Genomic DNA, 23,641 nt, shown 5'->3' with positions numbered 1-23,641 from the left:
TGTGCCAAATATGTCATCTCTGGAGGGCACAGAATGGATTATAAGTTTCTTACCAGAAAGTGAAAGGACAAGAAGCAGAAACAAAGAAACCTGAAAAGGTAAGAGAATGACAGCTCCATTAATGTTGGCAGCTCATCCACAACTCAGAAACAGAAATGTTGAGAAGAGACTCCTCAAAGTTCTGGTTCAAAAGTGTGAGTATGGCTCTTGGGTGAGCCTAGAAAGAGCACCAGGTAATTTGGTGATTGTGTGTGTGTGTGTGTGTGTGTGTGTATGTGTGTGTGTGTGTTCGCAATAACCACAACAAAACCACACCAGAGAGACAACATTCAAGTTCAGAACAATATGTGAAACCACACTGACCTTCATGGACCAGGAGGAACTTGTGGTCAGCTGGCCCATCCCCATTCTCCACTTCATGAACCTCACATTCTCCCTCCCTTTCCCTTAGCCTCTCCCATTTCCTGTTCTCTAATCTCCTTTCCTTTTCTTCCTCCCCTTCCTGCTTCTCAGAACAATATGAACAACAGCAACCATTTAATGAGCACCTACTGGCTCTACATGAGTGCACTGCTCAATATAACCTTTCTAGGTAAGTATTACTATACCAAGGTACCCAAGACCAACTCCCTACAGCTGAGCCATTGTTCAAACTCATGTCTGCCTGAAGGTAAAGCTCACATTCCTCCAGTATCTAGACTGGTTTGCTGATGTAGAAAGGTTATTAATATCACCTCTAGATTATAAACTCCCTGAGGATGGATCCTCTGGGTCATTCTAGTATTTACTTATAGAAGGCACTGGGTAGTCAGAGTGCCTCTTCCCCCACAAACTTCATAGAACCAACAATATTTTAGTGGACAATCGTAAAGTAACAATTCAGCACCATGGACAACAGCACCCGGGGTACCAACACTTCATCCCCCAACCCCCTACCCCCACCAATATATCTCTGGATAACCCCTTCCATTCCAGAGGTATCTAGAATCCAGTTTGGAATAGCACCTCATTAATAATAGATTAACAATGTGCTGGACCGTCCTAAACCATTTGTGTGAATTACTGTCATCTGGTTTACTCCACATAACTCCCCTGTGAGGTAGACACAAGTATTATGCCCATTTTAAAGATGAGGAAACTGAAGCACAGAGATTAAGTCACTTTTCTTAGGTCATGTAGCTATTAACTGATGGACCCAAAATTCAATCCAGGTGATCTGACTCTGAAGCAGGTCACAAAGATAACAGTGGCATTGAAATCACAGGATAATACTTGACAAAAGATAGTCACCAAGAAAATACAAATATAATCACAATAATTTTAAAAACTGTCATTTGAATAAAACACAAAATCAAAAACACATCCCAGGAAGCTCATGAATCCCCTTTGAGAAACCACAGTTTGATGGGTTTTGGAAAATGGGAAGGAAGAACAAATTTATTTCCCAAGCAAACCAGAGAGGGTATTGTAGTAGCTTGGAGCCCCTGTGTCTGATCTCAGTATTGACATTCAGTAGTTAGGTGATTTTGAATAGTCACTTTCACTCTCTAGATTTCAAGTTTCTCATTTGATAATTGTGGAGAGTGGAGTAAACATATTTAAGATTTCCTCTAACAGTAATTCCATTTTCTTTCTAGAATATTAGACATCAACCCTTTGTTCTAGCCATATGGTAACTGGTACCACCATTTTAGGCTTGGAAATGCTATCCATTCTTATATTCATTTAAACTATACCTCATTGGATAGAGACAACATTAAGATACTTTTGCCACCAGTCAATTATTAACAATTAAAAAATAGGTAGTATTCTTGTTGTCAGGAAACCAAGGAAAACAAAAGCGCCAATACTGCTGGTATGGAAGTAAATTAGCCAAAACAGCACACTCTATCAACAGCCTCAAAATATATGTTTCCATACAATTTTACTTCTGTAAATTTATTCTTATGAAGTAACTATGGACAATAAGAAGAACACTAGTTTTTGTTTCTGATTTTTTTAAATCAAGGATTAAACCCAGGGTGCTTAGCCACTGAACCACATCCCAGCCCTTTTATTTTTATTTTGAGATAGGATATTGCTAAGTTGCTCAGAATCTTGCTAATTTGCTGCAGCTGGCCTCAAACAGGCAATCCGCCACTGGGATTACAGGTGTGCACCACCCATGCCTGGCGAACAGCACTATTTCTGCAACTACTGTTGCTACTTCTGCAGGGTTTCAACTACAAGTATATTAGAAGCAGAACTGTTTAATCCTAGCCAAAAATCCAAACAATTTAAAGGGAATACAACATGGGTTCATTAGAAATGTTTTATTACATACATCTAGTCAAAATATTCTAAAATCACTAAAACACATGCTTTAAAAATTTTTCAAATTCATAGGAAAACGCCTTATATAGATTAAAAGTCAACAACAAAAGTTAGTTAAAATATTAAACTATGAATATTCATATCAGGTAATGAACTGCTCAAACCAGATCCTCCTTACAAAGAAGGATTTATTCCCTCAGTTACTTTGAAATGCAGCTGGCAGTCAATTCTCAGTTGTTAATGCTTTTCAGAAACAGTCTCAGCTGGAAAAAAAAAAAAAAAGCTGTCTTTCCCAAGGTCATGGCCCCTTCCTGGGTGACCCACATCCAGTTAGACTGATACCAAGGCCTTAAGTCCAAAGGCCTGGCCCCCTCTTCCTAACTGGGAACACTCCACAGGACTATACCCGTCCAACTTTTCCCTCTGCCAGGTGCTTCTGTGTCCCTTCCCTTCTACGTGGTGATCCCCTAAGCATTCCTTAGTAAAACCAACCCTCCTGCACAGTGATATCTAACTCAGAGTCTGGGATCCAGGAATTCTAATATGTGGCAATGTAGAAATTAAATTCTCGAGGAACTTCTTGTTTAAAAAGAAAATGTAAACATGGAAGCATTACATATTGATTTAGTAGATGTGCAGTTTGACTCCAACAGTGCTTAAAGAACACTCAGATCTTTAGATGAACTTTTCAGAAAACAAGGCAGATGAGAAAACAAACAAATCCAAAGTGAACCCAGCTTCCAACTCAGGAAGGTAGGAAAAGGAACACAAGAGAAATCCAAATAAAGCCAAAAAAAAAAAAAAAAAAGAAAAAGGCAGTTGTGAAGTCAGAAATTACAGACTAGTAATCAAAAAACAAATGCAACAATGGGAAAGTAAATAAAACAAAAAGCTCTTTTTTTTGGGGGGGCGGGGTACCTGGGATTGAACTCAGGGGCACTCAACCACTGAGCCACATCCTCAGCCCTATTTTGTATTTTATTTAGAGACAGGGTCTCAATGAGCTGTTTAGCAACTCACTTTTGCTGAGGCTGGCTTTGAACTCTTGATCCTCCTACCTCAGCCTCCAAAGCTGCTGGGATTACAGGTGTGCACCACCATGCCTGGCCCAAAAGCTCTTTTTGTTGATGATATTACTGGGGGGAAAATCCCAATAAACTAGACAATTCTTTTGGCATATGACAGAGAGAAAGGCATGGAGGAAGGGGATGAAGGGAGGGAGGGAGAGAGAGAAGAATGAGAGCATGAGCAGCAATATTAGAAATGAAGCAGGAGACACAACTGTAAGAGCTTCTGTTAAATTATGAGAGAATATTCAACTTTATAACAATACATTTGAAAACCTAGTTGAAATGGAATTTTTTTTGAGAAAATATAAACTATCAAAACAACAGATGAGATTGAATCCATATTCAAAGATCTACTTGCCCCACTCCCCTGGTTCAGATAATAAATATTACAGGCCACTTCTAACAATCGTCAAGGAGCAGATAATTCTTCTCTTGCACAAACTGCACAGTGCACAGAAAAACATGTTAAATTACATTTATTTTATGAAGTCAGATTTCCTGGTTACAAAAATTGAATAAGAAGAGCATAAACAAAAATTAAAGACCAACCTCACCTATTAAATGAAGTAAAACCTCACATAAAAAAAGTAAAATCCAGTATTATATTAAAAGAACAATACACAGGGGACTGAGGAAGTAGCTCAGAGACAGAGTGCTTACCTAGCATGCAAGGCATGGGTTTGATTCTTAACACTGCCAAAGCAAAACAAACAAACAAACAAAAAACAAAAAAATAAAAATAAACAACCAAACAAAAACAATATATAGATTTGATTCTAGAAAGCAAGATTTAAGTCATCATTGATAAACCTATCAAATATACTATCTTAACATAATAAAATAGAAATTTATGTGACTGCCTCAATATGTTAGAAAAAAGGTTAAATTTAACACCCAAAATAATGAAAAACAAAATGCAAATAAAACCTCTAAGTACATTAGAAGATAAAGGGAGCATCTTTTACTTTATAATGGCTATGAACCAAAACCCCACAGCAAACTTCATATTTAAATGGAAAATACTAGAAGCATTCCCATTATTAGGAAACAAAAATCAAGGACAGGAAAAGGATGCAAGTTATAACCTGTACTAATTGACAATCTACTAGACGTCCTAGCCAATGCAACTAAATAAGAAAAAGTAAAATATACAGAAATTTGAATAGAGAAGGTAAAACTCTCACATTTAAAAAGTGATATAATAGCATACCTAGAAAAATCAAGAGAATACAATAAATACAAGTAATTAAGGGGTATCAGAAAAGAGGCTGATTCCAAACCAATATTAAAAATTAATGATCTTCTTCTACACTAGCAAGTGTCAATTAGGAAATATGGCATAATACAGATATTTCAAATTTTTAATGGAAGCTATAAAGTGCCCTGGAATAAATCTAGCAAACCATGTGTAAGATGTTTATAGAAAAACCTATGAACTTTATAGAAGGACATAAAGGGAAGACTGGATAAATGGTGAAATATCTTATTCATGGTTAGGAAGGCATACTTTAGCACTAGTACTTACAAGTATGTGGCCTTAGTTTTCTCATAAGAATGGACTCTCTTTTGTGGAGTTTTTTTTTTTTTGTGTGTGTGTGTGTGTGTGTGTATGTGTTTGACTGTTAGAACTAGTAGAACTAAATGGCATGTTTAAAAAGCTCAAAATTAAGTGCAATATTATTAATGGTACAAACATGAATTTAACTGTAAAAAAAACAGAAACATGAATAGAAACATGCACAAAATAAAAAGATTAACTCCAAGATATACATAGAGATTAGAAGCTGCAGTTCTATTATTTGTAATGGTTTAATTGTTTTTTAAAAGGAAATGTATTAATGTATTATTTATATTCTTTTCAAAAACTTAAAGAGAATTCCTTATTTCCACCATCTGGATCTTCTTCTATTTTTTTTCCTGGCACAACTCAAATCTAGTTTCTCATGGTTCACCTACACAGGTTAGAGACTGAGCCTTATGTGTACTTTCATTTGAAAGTACTACATATGAACGTGTGTTGTGTGTGTGCTTACAGTATGGACAGTGTGTACTATGTCTTTCTGTACTTTATGAATACTATTTGTTATATATGAATTTTAATATTTTTAGACTTTGCAGGAATGTATATCATAGTTAAATAAATAAATTGCCTCCACCTACAGTTCTCTTACACCAGAATGGCTATTTTATGCATCGTAGAACACTTTTTCTAACTTGAAATCCTATTCACTCTTCTATTTATCCTATCCTTTCCTATAAAGTTTGGTTAAAGAAATAACATTCTAAGGACAATTATGCCTGTACATTTACCAAGCTCTTAGTATGTGTACACTGCTCTGCTAGGAGCTAAGGGGATACACAGATGGATTATGATTGATTTCAGCCCTCAGTGAACTAATAGCCCACTGGGAACACCACAAAGCTTCCACAAATGCTGCAGCATGGGCTACGTGTGTGAAGGCCTGTGAGTCTCAGAGAAAGGAGAGCTCAGTGTGCTGTGATGTCGATATGGTCCAATGAGAAGAAAAGACCTGGGTTTACTAACTCTTGTTTTACATACTCGCACTGGAGAGGGGAACTGCTAAAATCAAAACTTTAAAACTCCTAAATTGGGTTTCATTTAAAAAAGAGTTTTTTCATGCTATGAGATTATTTCTTATATTTTCAATTTCAATGAAAATATAGCTAATGGATTCCTCGGTGCAAACCAATTAGGAATGCACCATTTCATTTCTCCCAAATTCCATACTAAGGAGTCCAATTTATTCAAGTGTGTTTGGACATCTTTACACTGGGACCTGAGATATAGAAGCCTTCATTTTAACTGCTCCTTTGTACCACTGGTTTCCAATGTGGAGAAAAATGTGCCAACAGTCTCCGACACCCAGAAATCTGTTTCTGTCAGGAAACAGAAAGAGGATAATTCTGGGGTCTAACAAACCTGCATCTCATCCATGACATTTACTCGATTTGTGGTCCTGAGCACGATACTCATTCTTTACCTCTTGAGCCTAAGTTTCAGGACTAAAGATAATAAATACAGATTTCCTAGCACAGTGCCTGGCACAGAGGGTAGAGTGGATGTTAGTTGCCGTCCCTTCTTTATCAGACATAGGTAAATATTTCACGTTTCCCGATACCTTGAGTACCCTCATAGGGAGAAGGGTTTAAATGAAAGAAGTTATGAATTTAGAGATGAAAAACCTTAGGCTTCAATTTAAGGAAGAGAATGGGAAGGAAAGAAGATACTTTTCACACCAGCTGTAAAAGATAGAAGAGTATAAATTTTCACCTTAGCTCCTTGAGGCAATTAATGAACAAAGCAGAAAACCATGAACTTTGTGGCAATATCTGCTTATAGGGAGTAGGAGTGGCTGGATGTGTGGGCTAGATTAGGGCACTGGAGGGTTTGAGACATGAGCCTTTAGTCATTTGGCTGAATGCATTTAATAAATTTCAATCCAATTGGAGGGAATGGACTCCCTGGGTGAATCATTTTGGACTAGGCAAAAATAGCCAACAGAAACCAGCCCCCACTAAAGAAAAAGAAAATACCATTTTATTTGACTGACATTGTTTTGATCATAGTGTGAAATCACACACTGACTTTAGTTGATTCAGAGAGACACCCTGTTGCTGATGGAATCACATGCATTTATTCATTCCTCTATCCTTCTACTAGGTGTGACTTTAAAACACAAATAGCTCTCCTCTTAAACTTATTTTCCTCTCACCTTGATCTCCAAAACTCAATACCTTTTTCAATAGAAATGTCATTTTCCATGTTCACTGGGCTTGATACACTGGCTTCATTTACCTATGGTCTCCTCCTTTCCCAAAATATCGATATTAAGTCAGAAACCAACTCTTCAGTTTTGTTTTAGATTATTTCTCAGCTTTGTTTCTTTCTTTGCATTTTATTCCTTGGAACAACACTTCTGTCCCACGCTGTACTGGGTGACAGCTTTCTAATTGGCCCCAGCATCTGCTTCTAGTCCCCATAACTACCTTCCTGCATTTCAGTCTGCTCTGCCATGGGAGCACTTTACAGAAACCACTAGTTGCAATTTCCTAGCTCAAAAACTAAACTATTAGTTTGTGTCAAGTTATTTTTCCAGATATTCAAGTCTATTATTATCTTGTCTCACATGATCTCCCACTAGTTTTGGACAAAATGGTGAAGGACTTTGGAACAGAGATGGGTGTCATCCATTCCTTCTGCTGACAGTTGAGACTCCGGGACAAAAAGAAAACAAAAATGATGCTGATAACTGGCTTTGATTTCTGGGCCATAATTTTCCATTTGCTGGAAGCATGACTTCATGTCTAGTCATGAAGGACATGCATCTTGTGGGCATGTGGGATATGGTATTGTCTATAGTCTCCAAGAAAAAGCATCAAAGAACTAGAATCATAGGAATGCTAGCAAAACAACATGAGAGGGGATGTGCCTAGTGACACACTGGCATACACACAATGTCAACATAATTACAAAGAATATTATAAACTATTTGTAGACTGGTGTGTCTCCATGGCAACATGGCTTTAGACCAAACACTGGTTTTTTGATGAGAATTCATGACCCTAAGGATGAAGCACCTAGAACATCCCACGAGTGTGATAGCACTGTGAGCACTTTCTGTAGGCCACTTGGCCACAAGGAGGAAACAGCTGGTGCATTCCTCACTACCACTATTCTGGCACAAAGGAAGTCAGAGCAGTGAAAGTGAACTTGCAGCGGCTAAACATTTGCAGAGAGCCTCATTCTGTTAAAAGAAGCACATCAGATGCATCTTGTTTCTCTTGTTGATGCAGAGTAGAGAAGCTGAACTGGATGAACTCATCTGGCCCTCATTAACCAACAGAAAGATGCTGCTTGGTGAAGCAGCATGAGAGACCTCTCAGGAGAACGAAGGAGCCTGGTAGTAATGAACAACCAGAAATCTTAGGCAGACATATTTCCATATAGATTTTTTTTAATTTAAACAAATATAGCTTTGATGGTAAAACATTCTGGAATGGAATCAAACTAAAATCCTCCCAAATGGGGAGACATTTTTAAAAAATCAAATAAAGAAGAAAAAGGAATGGTTCTTAAAAACAGTCCTGCAGGACGAACCCATAGGTTCATATTTGAAAAAACATTGAGAAAAAAGGAAAACAAAGGCATATGGAAGAATATGCCACAAACGTATACATGAAAATCATTTCATTAAAAAATAGCTTAAAATGAAGTTGTGAATGCTTTTTAACTTCATACGCCTTAGTGCTTACTTTATAACCATGAAATAAAGAAATAAAATATCATTTTTTTGCCATTAAAAATAGCTTAAAATGATCTGGAAATACTAAATGACAAACACCACTACAGGCTAAAAAAAGCTGGAGGAAGCTCGGGAAATGAGCTGGTTAATTTTAGAGCAGAAAGAACAAAGAATGGCCTGGTCTACTGCTTGGGAATAAAGATGTCCCAGAGAACTTCCAGTGGAGACTCCTGAAAAACTTTCACTGGTCTTTAAAAATATTTGGAAAAGAACACCAGCAAAAAGCTAAAGGACCATTCTACAGTTGTCGTGTATTTAAAAATAATAATAATAATAAAATCAATTTAAAAAATTAAAAACAAATTTAAAAAAGCTAAAGGACTAGAAATGAGTAAATCTAATATTAATGTCACTGTCAAAAAATGGAAGAAGATAGATTCCAGTGTGGACCCAATATTAATCTTAGCTAAAAATTCAAATCATATTTTTAAATTATTTTAAAATAAATATCATGGGCTGGGTTTGTAGCTCAGTGGTAGAATACTTTTCTAGTATGCATGAGGCACTGGGTTCAATCCTCAATACAACATAAAAAATAAATTAAATTAAATTAAAGGTATCATGTCCATCTATAACTAAAAAAAAATTTTTTTAAATCACATATACTCTCATTACCCAACTATAATCACAATTAACATTTTGCTATGAATTCTAGAATTTTTCCTGTAGGCGTATACATTTTTTTTTTTACTTTCAACTTCATTTATTTCTTTTCTATTTTTTTCACTCCATGATGACCATTATTTGTTACATTTTTCTATATACAATATTATTTTCCATGGCTACATATTATTTTATTACATAAATAGACCATAAATTATTTCCAGTTCCCTTTTCTCAGTATTTTACTTCTAATTTTTGCACATCACTTTGTTTTAGGGGTGGCTATGTTTTCATTTTCAATACTGGGAATTGAACCCAGAGGTGCTGTGCCACTGAGCTACATCATCCCAGCCCTTTGGGTTTTTATTTTGAGACAGAGTCTCACTAAGTTGCTGAGTCTGGCCTTGAAATTGCAACCCTCCTGCCTCAGCCTCTGCAGTGGCTGGGATTATAGGGTCTGTGTCACTACACCTAACTCACTGTTGTTTGTTTTAAAAACTCATTTCCAATGATTAGAAACTATGGCTTTACTATTTTTGCTTTAAAGAAGTTGCTGAGGTTTAATTTGTGACCTAATACATAATTAATTTTTGCAAATGTCCCATGAACTCTAAAAAATAAGTTTCATTCTCTGTATTTAATAACAGCATATTTTTAAAAATAATATTAATTAAATGACATAGTTTCTGTATTTTTGATATGACTTGTTTGCTTACTTGACATGAAAAAGCCTGAGAGTGGCATTTTGAAATCTTCCACCACTTTTGTGTTTCTCTCAGTTTGGGCTGCAGTATTAATCAATGCATCCATTTCCTTGGTAGCTACATGGTCTCTGTGACTGGGCCTCTTCCATTTATGTAAGTCAATCCTTACTGTATGATTTAATGATATTTGTCTTGAACTGCATTCTGTCTAATATTTTTTAAGATTATATATATATATATATATATATATATATATATATATATATATATATATATATATATTTGTAGTTGGACACAATACCTTTATTTTTGTTTATTTATTTTTATGTAGTGCTGAGGATTGAACCCAGCGCCTCACATGTGCTAGGTGCGCACTCTATGGCTGAGCCACAACCCCAGCCCCATTCTGTCCAATATTAATTTCATGATTCTGCTTTAGTTTTTGTTTGTTTCTCTCAACTATGCTTTTTCTTGGCATCTTGCTTTTAATTTTTGTTCATAATCTTGTTTTAAGGTTGTCTATGCAAACAACATACAGTTGAATTTTAGTTTTTGATCCAATATGAAGCTTTTATTTAAAGTGGGTGATTTAGTTCATTTATATGCATTGTTATAACTAAGGTGTTTGGTGCCATCATTTCCCTGTTCCTATTACTACTATTTTTAGGGTTTGCTGTGCCTTTATTTTCTTTAGCTATGTAGAGTTTGCCTCTTGGTTTGGAAAGTGAATTAGTGGAAAAGAAATTCTAAAACTATTATTTTCTAAATTTAAGTGTCAAGCATAAAATGACTCTCAGACTCTCAGAATTGAATCCAGGAATTGAGAATTTTTTTTTTCCTTTTCCCATCCTTCCCTATTGACCTAGACAAACATTTTCAGGCTTGAAAAAAAATGTTATGTGGGGTATTAAACCCAGTTTGTTATTTCAGAATTTTTTGTAACTTTGCATACCTGCTCTTTGAATAGATTTTACTTTTGTGCACAAAATTTTTAAACTGGATTTACAATGATTATTTAGACACCTCGTTTTTTTAATTGGCTTCAGTACTAATTGCTTATTCTTTCCACTCTACATCCTCCTCATACGTGATTTTCGTTAGAATACTCTGCTTACTAATTCCCACTAGCAGATTTTAATTCTGCAATTAAGATTTTTTCATTTCCTTGCGATTCCTCCATATTTCATTCATATTTTGAATACCATGTTTCATTTTAATCTCAGCCCTATTCTTGTTCTCTTCTGCCTTGTAAAAGCCATGCCTTTCTGCCCTCTTATAAGGACTCTAGTCTCTTGAAATGTTCTTTCAGGTCCAGCTGGAGTGGCTCATTTTCATACTGTATGCTATTCTTTGATCCCTTGTTTTGCATTTTCCTCATGCTTTACTCTTTGCTCATTCATAAAGAGGGAAGTATTCTATAGACTTGGTGTTTGTCAAATAATAAGTCTTTGGTTTTATTCCCTCTGAATGCTGAAATCAATAGTGGCAAGTGAATGTGTGCACATCCCAGACCTTTGCTGAGTTTTGAGAATATATTATCCTAGAGTAATTATACTTCCATTTTATTTTCTTCTTAATGCCAAAACAATTTCTATTCTTTGGAATGCATCAAGATTTTCTCTTTGATGGCATCAAAAGATCTCAATATTTTAAAAACATTTTATGCTTTCATTTTTAATGTAAAGTCCCATATATGTCCATTTCATCGAGATGCTTATTTCTTTAACATACTCTATATGCTCATTTATTTTGATCATTCAATCTGCTGAAGATTGATAGAAATAGATTGAAGTTCCTCTGCAGTTGGGTTTTGCTAATTTTATTTTATAAAATTTGATAGTTGTTAATCAGAATAATATATTCATGAATATTATGACTTCTAAAAGACTATATCTTTCAGCCATATCTAATGTTTTTTGTATTAAAGTCTACTTTGTTTAATATTAATATGGTTCTCCTTTCTTTTGTTTGCATTTTCCTGGTATACCTATGACCTTTCTATCTTCCCATTTTGTTTAAAATAACATATATTTAGAATTGATTTTGGCTCTTCATCTTTTAATAGAAATGATTAAACAACTCACACTTAATGTCATAATTAATGTGTTTGACCTATCTATCACTTTATACTTTTATTTTTATATTTCCTTCTTTAGTTTTAAATATTGGCTATAATGTTCAACATTTTCCTTTTCCTTCTGATTTTGAATTGAAACATGGCATTTTTTATTTTACATTTGTCTATACTCTTTAAATTTCTCTGAGTCAACAATGAAAAATTATTCAATGTTTCCTACAGTTTGAAAATAGAAGTTTAGCACTTCTATTAAATTTTTTAGGACCCTGAATTTTCAAAAATTAATTTTTCAATTGATACATTAAAAACATAAAAGTTGTTTTAATGAGGTACCATGTAATGTTTTGATATATGTATCATGTAATGTCTAAGTCAGGTTAAACATATTCATCTCCTCAAATGGTTATCATTTCTTTATGGTGAAAACTTTCAAAATCTTTCTTCTAGGTTTTTCAAATATACAGAACACATTGTTATTAGTAGTCATTACTGTACAACAACACACCATAGCTTCTTGCTCCTATCCAACTGTAACTTAGTATACACATTAATTATCTTTCTCCCATCCTTTCTGTCCCTCCATTGTCATTGTCCCTGCCTCTGGGAATCCCCATCTACTCTCAAATTCCATCATGATCTCAACTTCTTCAGATTCTACATACAAGTGAGATGTGGTACCTGTCTTTTTGTACCTGGTTCATTTCACTTCACACAGTGATCTCCAGTTCTATCCATGCACAAATGACAGGATTTAACCTGAGTTTTAAGTCCATGTTCAAGTGGCTTTGATTGTTTATCTCTTATCTTTAATATTGCATCTCTTCTGTTCCCAATTCATTAATATTTTGAGTAAAAAACTTTTTTTCAGTACACAATTTCAGTGGTTTACTTTATGGGTATTTTTTTTCTTCACATATTCCTGAAGAAAACTCTTAAACATATTCTGGGTCATAATCTTACAACCTCAAAATTCTGTAGTCATATAAGGCAACTTCCTACAGATATTTAAGTATTGCAGAATATTTGACAATTGTTTATTTTTTCTTTGGAAATAAGATATTGTTCTGATTTCATACAAGTGGATTTTTGTTCTTATAATTAATAACTTTCATCAGAATATACTTTTAATTTCCTCTGGTACAACATGAACAATTTTGAACAAAACTCAGGGAAATGTTTTTATATATTTTTTTTAAAGAGAGAGAGAATTTTTAATATTTATTTTTTAGTTTTCGGCGGACACAACATCTTTGTTTGTATGTGGTGCTGAGGATAGAACCCAGGCCGCACGCATGCCAGGCGAGCGCGCTACCATTTGAGCCACATCCCCAGCCCTGTTTTTATATTTTTATTGCAACTTTTCTTCCCTTTCCTGTTTCCCTTTCTAGAAAAATTCTGTGTTTGTGTATTTAGTGGACTGAACTGCAGCATCCATGTTTCTCACTCATTATTCCATTGCTTCATGTGTTTTTCATCAGTACTGTGAGGAAGTACATTCATCTAGACTTTTCTGCATTGTTCTAATGTTCATGCTTCCATTGCATGATTTTAATTCTGAAAAATGGTTTGTCTATCCAAATGTATCTCCATCTGGATCTCCTCTGTCTCTCTGACACCCCAAATTAAACCAGCCCTGAGCTGAACTCATTATCTAATGCCACTCTGTTCTTGTTCCCCATTTCTCCTGGTTGATGTAATCACCATTCTCCCAGGTGCACAGGGTAGGAGCCTGTAAGATACCCTCAATTCCTCTCCCACTCATTCCACTCACATTCACTCATTTACAAGTTCTTTCCTGATTTTGTCCCTACATCCATACCCAGAGCTATCCATGGGCAGTCGTCCTGTTTCCTTCCTCTCTATTATCCTCCCCACACTACAGTTTAAGGGATTGCTCTAACATTAAAATCTGACCATGTCAGTGCCCACTTAAAAGTTTTCAGTGCCCTCTGGAATAATTTAAAGGAGAAAAAAAAACCTACAGGGCTAGTGTTGTGGCTCAGTGGTAGAGCACTTGCCTAATATGTGTGAGGCACTGGGTTCAATTTTCAGCACCGCATATAAACAAATAAAATAAAGGTACATTGACAACTAAAACAACCCTACACTCTTGAATGTGTTGGGCAAGATGAGGGTCCAACTCCTACCTATGTTTCCAGACTCATCTCCCATCACTTCCTGACTTCTAGATTCTGCTCTAGCTACAGTGAACCATAGACAACAAGAACTGCCTTTGCTCAGACTATTCCCTCCACTTTTAAGTTTCAGATCAATCTCATTTACTCTAGAGAGTATTACCTGACCTTCTTTCTTGGTCTGATTACTTCAGAGGTTGTGGAGGAGACGTCCCCTTGACTCTCATCTAAAGATGATAACTCCACATCATGTCTATTTCTGGTTGTTGCTAGAAACCCTTTTGGTACTCCCCAGAAATTAGTTCTATGCCTAGCACCGAGATGGGTGCTCAATACGTATTTGCTGATTTAATATTGATTTCATGGTTGAGCAAGTCTTCTCAGGGAGAGCATTTGTTTTGATTTGTGAGACTTAGGGATTTGAGACAGTATGTACTTTGGGGAACAAAGGACTTTAATCTGGCAATAGGAACATATGGCTACTGGCTTCCTAATATTTGAGAAAAGTCACTTTGTGAATAGTTGGACATCATGGCACAAGAAAAGAGAAGACACTGGACTTCCACCACTAGGTTTCCTGGGGTCAGTTTCTGGGGTGTCATGAACATCCTTGCTGATGGGACTTTAGGATGGGTAATAAGGAGGGACTGGATGAGAATACCCACTTTGTGTGATTCTCAATTGGAAAGAGAACCTGAACCTCTGATAGATGGAGACAGCTTTCTCTACTTCACTTACTTTCACCAAATGTGGGGAGACTGAGGCAACTGGTGAAGTGCTGTGGGCTGTTGTCCCAAAGCAGAATGGTGGAGAAAAGCATCAAGGAATGAAAACATTTAGGCCAAAACATTTCAAGCATTTCAGCATCTGAGGATCAAAGTGGCCTTGCTGACCTCTGCCTGCTTGAACAGCAGATCAAGGAAATACCAGTAATGGGGAATCTGGTCTTTACCAAGAACGTTGATAAGATTACTCTGATAATCTTTTGTAAAAGATAGAGAAATATGGACTAATGGCAATGCAAGTTGAATACGTGTTCTAAATAAGTGGCTTGGATTAGTATCTATCTTTATAGAGCCTATAGTGAAATGCCTTAGAACCTGTAATGTTCGTTATTTTTATTGATGACTTAGGCAAAGCAGCCATGCACATGAGATTGGGGCATGGCTGGAAGGGGCCACTGAACACTGGATAATAGTATCTGGGCAAGCCGGCAAGACAGACAGAGCGGAATAAGACAAAATGAGGAATGAGTGTAGTGGGTCCATATCTGTACTCCAAATATCATCTGTACCTGTGTGGAGAGGGAGTCAGGGGGTGGGTGAGATAATTCAATGGCGAGTTTTAAGGAGAGTTGGGTTATTTCAGTTGATACTAAGAGCAACAGGTGTCAATGGTATAGATTCATAATTGGACCTTAGAGGACTTTTTTTTGTTTGCTTTGGAAATCCTTTATTCACAGGTTAAGCAATTTACTTGTGCAATAATGAAGCTGGATAGTCTAAAACATTAAAAAAAAACCTTTGCAAGCACACTGGCATTACTTACAACGATTGACATATTCACCACAAAGCTTATTTTCTACAAAGCAATATTCTTTAGCCAAATTTTAGTGACAGTTTATGGGAAAGAAAATTTTAAGTAATTTAATATTTACACTTACTTTGTCCTGCCTACTCTGATGGTAGGTGTTATGTCCTAGGCGGGCGACAACTAATAAAATTACTATCTCAGTCATCTGCAGAATTTTCACCCAACCCTCCTACATACACATACAGCTTAAAGAATGAGAGCTCTTTTTTTAGACCTTAGAGGATTTTAACAAAAAACAGAAATGTGGAATGAAGGAGTGATAATCTCACTCTTCTTGGTGCTGATTAGTCCTCCCTTGAAAAATCTGCATTTTATTCTTTAAGAAAAAGAAATTAGTTGGGCATGGTGGTGCATCACTGTAATCCCAGCGGCTCAAGAGGTTGAGGCAAGAGGATCACAGGTTCAAAGTCAACCTTAGAAACTTAGCGAGACCCTAAGCAACTTAGCGAGACCCTGACTCAAAATAAAATAGAAAAAAGGACTGGGGATTAAGCAACCCTAGGTTCAATACCTGGTACCAAAAAAAAAAAAAAAAAAAAGAGAAAACTGAGACGTGAGTGACGATGACAGTAAGGGGTGTTGCAGTAAGTGGCCTACAAGGCAGGGTGGGGCAGTGGAAAGGACTCAGGCCAGGGAATAGGAGCCAGATGACTTTGTTAATGGGCTTCAAGATTCTGGCCAAGCCAATATTCCTCTTGGGAGCTTGTAACAGGACTCCCCAAGGAGAAGATGGTGGCAGCTAACTTTCTCTCTAAGGTTTTGGTCCTCTGCTCAGGCCAAATTATGGGTACGTTTCTTTATCCCAGCCAGGGACAAGGCCTCCTGAGTCCCTGAGCACAAATTTGCACTGTTGAAATGCATTCAAAAATGATACCAATTCCCTTGGAATACCTTCAAAAATAGACCTTCTCTGACTTCCTGGGAAGCCAAGACGGTGATAATTCACATCAACATCACCACACACATTAAGACTTTGAAATCATATGGGACCTAAGTTCAAAACTCAGCCTCTCCTATGGGCTTGCCAAACACAGGCAAGTTACTCAAATTTTCTGAGACTCAGTTTCCTTGTTTGTGAGATGGCATTAATTCAGGTTTGTAGTAATGCAAATATTAAGAGGAGACAACTCACGTTCAAATACAGCACAATATGAGACACAAAGTTCATGCTGAATAAATGCTATAACTAGTATTATTATGACATTTATTACCACCTTCCCTCTTTTTTCTTCCTTCTCCTCATCTCCTCTGGGCTAGGCATGATGCCAGGGCAGATGATATGGTGTAGAAAATAAAATGCACTAAGTTTACACTCTAACCAGCATAGTTCAGTTGAACTTTTTGCAGTGATGAAATGTTCTGTGTGTTCTCCAATTTGGTAACCAAAAGCCATATGTGATGTTTATTAAGCACTAGAAATGTGACTAACATGACTAAAGGCTGGGTTTTTAATTTTATTTCATTTCAAAGATTTAAATGAACATGGAAAGAATGTTATATGAAAATAGACAGGGACCTTTCTAAGGCTGACCAGGATTAACAGAATAAAGATGCACTGAAAGAAAAATGCACATAAAAAACCCAGTACAGTGCCTGGAAATCTTTATTTGTTCATTCCTCACATTTAATTGTCAATTATGCACTGAAACAATCTCAGGTGCTAGGGAATATAGGAAAGAATTAGGCATGGTCTCTGTTCTCTGTTCTCAGGGAACTCACAGTTTAGTGGGGGATATGCAAATAACTGATTTCACCACAGTGAGGTAAGTGTATGTACAGGTGCTGTGGGTTGAGAGTCCCAACTCCAGTGAACAGCAAGGGAGGGCTTCTCAGAAGGACATTTTAAGTCATTAGCTGAGTCTTGCAAAAGTAAATCTTAGAGTGGGGCTCAACTGTAGTTACTCCATGTGCAACAGTAAATTGTACCCCAGGGTTAAGCCTACTGCTAGTGGCAGAGGTGACTAGGGGGCAAATACAGATCTAGAGAGAACTCATAGCTACAGTCAATTTGCTTTCTTTCAAAATTGTGTGTATGTGTGTTTAGCCAAACTCTATTACTTATGATGTAATATCAACTCCTATTATGATGGAATTCTACACATTCATAAGTGAGAGTTATTAATAGTTACTTGTGTGAAGAAGTGAATGTTATGCACATTTATATATTCTTCACAATAGTTTATTTGTTTAAAATTAACATGTGACATCTAGCCAAAGAATTCTAAATATCTTTATTTGATTTCTATAATCACAATTGAGTATATAAAGTATGGTGATGTGTGTGGTTCCTTCTCCTATGGGGTTAGGGAATGTTTCTGTGGTGTGGCTTGGTCTTGTGAGGCCCTGAACAATGTCACCTGCTTTGACTATAACAGAGTTGCCTCTGGTGAATGGAAGTATAACTTGGTGTAGCCCTTTCGAAAAGTGACTTCTGATATATGTTGGGAGCTTTCAAACAGTTGTGCCCTTTGGCCCAGTGATTCTACTTCTGGGAATCTATCCAAAGGAAGTAATTGGAAATGTGTGCAGTAAAGACTTTGCCCAGAGTTATTTGTAGTTGTTAATAATAGGAAACAACTTACATGACTAACAGTGTGATAATATGCAGCCAGGATAATGATGTTCACGAAAGACTTTTGCTGCAACACCAATTAAGAAGAAAAGTAGAGAATAGCTACAGAGGTGAAGCATCCACGTTGTGGGGTCAGGCAGCTTGGATTTGAATTCTGGCTCCATTGCTTACTAGCTGCCTGACTTCAGCAAGTCACCTGAACTTTATGCAATCCTAGAGAAATGGGGTTGATAATAATACTATCTATCTCAGAGGGACTTCTGAGGAGTAAATGACATAATGAGTATAAAATGCTTAAAACCATGCAAGTACATTTACTAGGTTACCTATAAATGTTGGCCCTCTATAGACTGTAAAATTTCAAGTCATAAAAATAGATGGAGAGGCTGGGATTGTTGACTCAGCCGTAGAGTGCTCACCTAGCACATGCAAGGCCCTGGGTTCGATCCTCAGCACCACATAAAAGTAAATAAATAAAATAAAGGTATTGCGTCCAACTACAACTAAAAAATAAATATTAAAAAAATAGATGGAAACGAAATATGTCAATATGTGAATAGTGCGAGGCCTAGGTGGCAAAATCATGAGTGATTTGTTTCTTTGCAGTTTTCAGCTTCCAAAATGTTCTGCAATTGACTCAGCTTACTTTTATACTAAAAGAGTATAACATAGGGTTGTCATACAGTCAGATATTTTTAAAAAAGAATTTTACCACAATGAAAGTATTTCTCTTCCTTCTTCCTCTTTCCCTTCCCCAAAGGAGCTGGGGGCCAGCCCTGGCAGAGCCTCACCCATGCACAGTCTGGGCCTCTGGGAGTGTCAGGGCTGAAGGGATCCTTGACACTTTCTTGTAGTATAGTGTGGGAAGTTGAGGGGAAGCTAGAATAAATATCTTAGTAGCCTCTCCTATCTCTGAGAAGCTACATTCCAAGTTACTCTGATGTTTATCACCTTATCACACCCTCCCCCCAGTCTTGGTTGATCTGAACCAAACATCACATAAAAACATAAGGTAGGAAGGACTCATCTACCAGCTTCCCACCAAAACCCCTCTCAGAAAAAATACCTGTCATAGCGCCTATAATGCTGGACTTAAACACACTAAAGACAACCGGCAAAACAAACAAAAGAACAATAACAAAACTCCACTTAGATCAGGAGTAAAACAAAAAGTTAGCTTAGCTGCAGCCACTTTATTTAGTAAGTACAATTTATATTCAGAGTGGAATTTCTGGCAAATATAGTCCTTTCTAATATGACAAATGTGGAAATCCCTTCCCACATTAGGACATATCCCTGGAATGAGAAGGGCAATAAAGCATAAAAGGGTGTGTGTGTGCATGTGTGTGCACTGGGTTTGTGACCAGACCTTGACATTTGAGCCCTATGATCTAATGTCCTTCATTGACAACGAAGGTGCCCAGTGCTCCAGCAAGTGGCTCTGCACGCTGTATTTTATAACAGAATCCCAGCACAGAAATAACCAAGTTGATGCCCTCATCTGGACCAGAAGGGCAGTTTCTGGTCCTGTGACTTGACCACTGTTCCTCAACATGTCTAGAGGTGACCTCTGTGCACCTTTAGATGCAAGACCCCCTGAAATGAAAGCATGACAAACAGCCCTCCTAGGCCTTCCTCCCCACAGAGAGGACAACGTATGCTAATGAGGCCTGGGGAGATAACCGCTCAGCACCGACCTGGGAGACCACGGGTTCACAACGCACCCGCGCGCCACTGCGGCGCAGCCACAAATCACCTTGCTTTGTATCAGACCCTCCTGCCGCCTGGGGCGATTGGGGGAAGGGTCTTCAATGCCACCCAGAGTTCCACAGCTGGATCGCTCACGTCTGGGAAATGTCTCCTCTGCTTCGTCCCGTGCTTTCCACTGCAGTGATGGTGGGGATGGAGGCGACATAGCAGAATCACCTGTGGGGCTTTGTGGAGCTCCACAGCCCCCTCCCCAAATTCTATTCCATTCGTTGGGAGTGAAAGATCTCAGAATATGGAGGGAGAGGTGGACTGGTGGAGTTTGTGAAAGCCCCACAGGTGATTCTGAATGCGCGCCCCTCAAGACACAAACACACGCGGACACAGCTTGCTCTGAGACTACACAGGTTAGCGTTAGATTTTCTTCCTGATCCTCCCCTTTCTTTATCTGCCAAGTTGTCCGTGTTCTCTTCAGCTTCCCTGTTAAGCCCACCAACCCAGAGGCTTTGTGGAGTGCCTCAAAGTCTGGCCGCGGGACTGTAGAAGGCACTGGCGGCCAGACATTAGGAAAAGCGCCTCGTGCTCTTCGCAGCTCTGTGCTCCCAGGAGCGCAAACTGGATTCCAAGGAGCCAAGGTAAGTCCAGAAGGTTAGAAATTCGACCAGTTGCTTAACCAAACTGCCTGTAGCAAGGCCGCCTTTCTTCGCAAGCCCTTCGGTCTGGGGACCTCCCAATCACAGAGGGAGCCGGCGCCCCACCCGGCGCCCCACCCGGCACCCCTCCAGTGGAGCATCCCCTCCTGCAGCTTTGTGGCAGGTGGCACTGCCAGGGCGGGTGCAGTGGCCTTGTCTGCAGCCTCTTCCCTGACCATGGGACCAGCTCCCGCTTTGCCCTCGTTTTTCCAAGTTGCTACACCCCGCGCCTCCGGAGCTAGAGACCCCCTCCTTTACGACGGCAGCGGTCTTACCTCACCATGCAACACTTGGTTGCGCGGTTGCCTGGGCGCTCCTTTCTCGAATCTTATTCCCTTACTTGGGAGGAAAGAGGAACCGAAAGACAGAAAGGGGACCGAAGCGGGCGTCTCCGCGTCTTCCCGCCCGCGCAGCCCTCTCGGGGGAGGGGGATGACGGCTCCAGTGCGCTGCTCGGAGATAAAGCGACCTGCCTGCGGTTAGGCAGCTCCCAGGGTCTTCCACCTCTGCTGGGGGATCCGCAGCTTGAAAGCAGTCTATCTCGCCAGCCCGCTACTACGGCACTGCGGCTCTGCACCCTGTCCCTCGCAGCCTGGCAAGTCCAGCTGCCACTCTTCACTGCGGAGCCCTGCCCCCGGGCTCAGAGCCCGCCCCCTCCACGGACCCGGGCGCGCGCATACACACGCTCCCCACACAAACACGCGCGCAAATACATACACATGCGCGCGCACACGCACACACATAAATGCGGATGCGTTCAGTGGGAACCTGCGCCCCTTTGATGTAACTCGAGTGCCAGCAGGTTGGGGCGCTTCTTACCCGCAGGGCTTTGGCTTGGTAGGAGGAGTTAAGGGCTTAGAGGTGCAGAAAGGATGTAACAGTGATGGGCATCAGAGGCCAGCTGACCAGGTGGTGAAGGACGATTGTTAAATCAAATATCCACTGGGAATGTCTTCCTTTTCTCAGCCTAGAAACCTAGAGTTCAAGTTGCTTTAATATCTTAACCAAATTAGAGAAAATAAATATTTAAAAATTCAACAAGTTTTCTGTTTTCCAGGAGCTCAATGTTGTTAGTATCCAAATTATGCCCCTGGACACTTCTCACAACTCTGACCCTGGTGGCAGTGGATTGGTGGCTGCTCAACCTGAAAAGATTTTCTCCTCCCCAGGTATATATGGTGGGGGTGCTGTACAGCCTTTCAGAGCTGGACTCGGATGGATGGATCAGGTCTCAAGAGTGTGGTTTATAAATTCCCTCTTTTGCTTTTAGGTGACCTTGAACTGTTTTCTTGCAGAACAAATGGACCACATTTTTTAAAAACAGAAAACCCCAGAAAAGGGGCTGTGAATGATGGGGAGAGGCCCCACTGGCCAAGGCCCTGTAACTTGTTGCGTCTCCTCTTTCCATGACGCGCATGTGTACATGGGGGGTGACGGTGTTAGTGATGCTATTTCAGCCATATCACACCAGCAGGATGACTTTTGTCCATTTCACACCACATTTAGAATCACCAGGAGTTTAGACTGTCATCTGTAAAATATGTGGAGTTTACCAGTTTCCACAGCTGAGAATTCTTTTCTGCTAATGGGCGATGAAGGTCCCTGGTCCAGGACTGCAGCCAAGAAAAGCTTTCTGCAGACTGCAGAGGCGCGGAGGGGCACTGGGTGACTGGACATTTGGGGAAAGACACTGCATGCATGAATGTCAAATTACCCTGAGGACTCTGAGCAATGCACAGGCAGGTGGATGGGATGGATGGATGAGGATCTGAGACCCAAAGATGTTCCTGAGGTTCCAAATGGTGATGAAAGCAGAGCTGATACCAGAACCCCATGCTTGCCATTCAGCATTCACACTTCATCCTATCCCCCTGATTAGGTTTTCAAAGCTCCCTTTAGCTAGTCTGAAATATTGTCGGTGCCGGTGCTCTTTTATTTGCTCCTGTTTCCTCTTTACTCACTGACTCATTCATTTCACAACTATTTATGAAGTGTCTACTGCATCTTCAGGCATTTCCCCCTGACTCCTGTTCTGGGTCTTACTTGGGAGGAAAGAAGAATGGAGAGACAGAAAAGACTTGGAACTGTTCTGTTCTTGTTTTTGATAGAGGAAACCCTGGTCACAGGCTTACTGTATGCATCTTCACTATATAGGTTACATGGATGTAGAAGACTCAGTCCTTGTCGTCTGAGCTTTATCCTCCATGGAGGAAAACATACTCACATGCATGTTACAAGAAAAAAATATTTTAGGCTTGTCTGTTCCTGATTTGTTCTAAAGAAGATTAAACTGAAAAAGAGCCTGTATTTGGCTGAGTGTCATGATAGACTGGAGGATGCATGAGAGCAGTTGGAAGCTGAGGCAACATTGGGCTTTTCTGCCTGTTAGGACAGAAAGACAATGAGTTTGATCTGACAAATGGGAAAGACACGCAGAGACAGTTTAGAGATTCACTGTGGCTGGGAGCACATTAAGTGATGAGAAACTCTCAGGACAAGGCTGCCAAGTAAGCACTTGGAAAATGGCATTGCTTGCAAAGATTGGTAAATAGTTTTCTGTAGGATGGACTATGAAAGTACCTGTTCCTATAAAATAAATCTCTTGTAAAGTCAAGATTGTTCACCAGATTGTTTGTGAATGAGTCCTTTGAGGGAAGCTCAGGATAGTGTGTAGTTAATTAAGCATCTGGGTTGATGCAGGATGAGTACCCAGAATCTTTTGTGGACAGAGGGCTAAAAGACACTGACCACTGGGTTACATGCTAGTAACATGGAGGAATAGAGTTTCAAGAGAGATCTAAGTAAATGAAAGGCAAAGTGGAATGGGAGTGGTAAGAAGTACCAAGAAGAAT

At 38.9% G+C, this 23,641-nt stretch overlaps 1 protein-coding gene across 1 annotated transcript in view; it reads right to left on the bottom strand.

Annotated features, from left to right (window-relative positions):
- The window catches only part of DGKG (diacylglycerol kinase gamma), a 188,457-nt gene extending 167,090 nt beyond the window's left edge, over positions 1-21,367 (bottom strand). The window contains exon 1 of the mRNA XM_081302353.1: positions 21,066-21,367. The gene's annotated coding sequence lies outside the window, so the exon portion shown is untranslated. The remainder of the gene's footprint in view (positions 1-21,065) is intronic.
- Positions 21,368-23,641: the final 2,274 nt, after the last annotated feature.

Source organism: Spermophilus citellus (assembly GCF_964194105.1).
Source record: "Spermophilus citellus genome assembly, chromosome: 7".
In the NCBI taxonomy this organism is placed as follows: Eukaryota; Metazoa; Chordata; class Mammalia; order Rodentia; family Sciuridae; genus Spermophilus; species Spermophilus citellus.
Note: the sequence above shows the minus strand (reverse complement) of the source record. Positions and strands in the feature narration are given on the sequence as shown.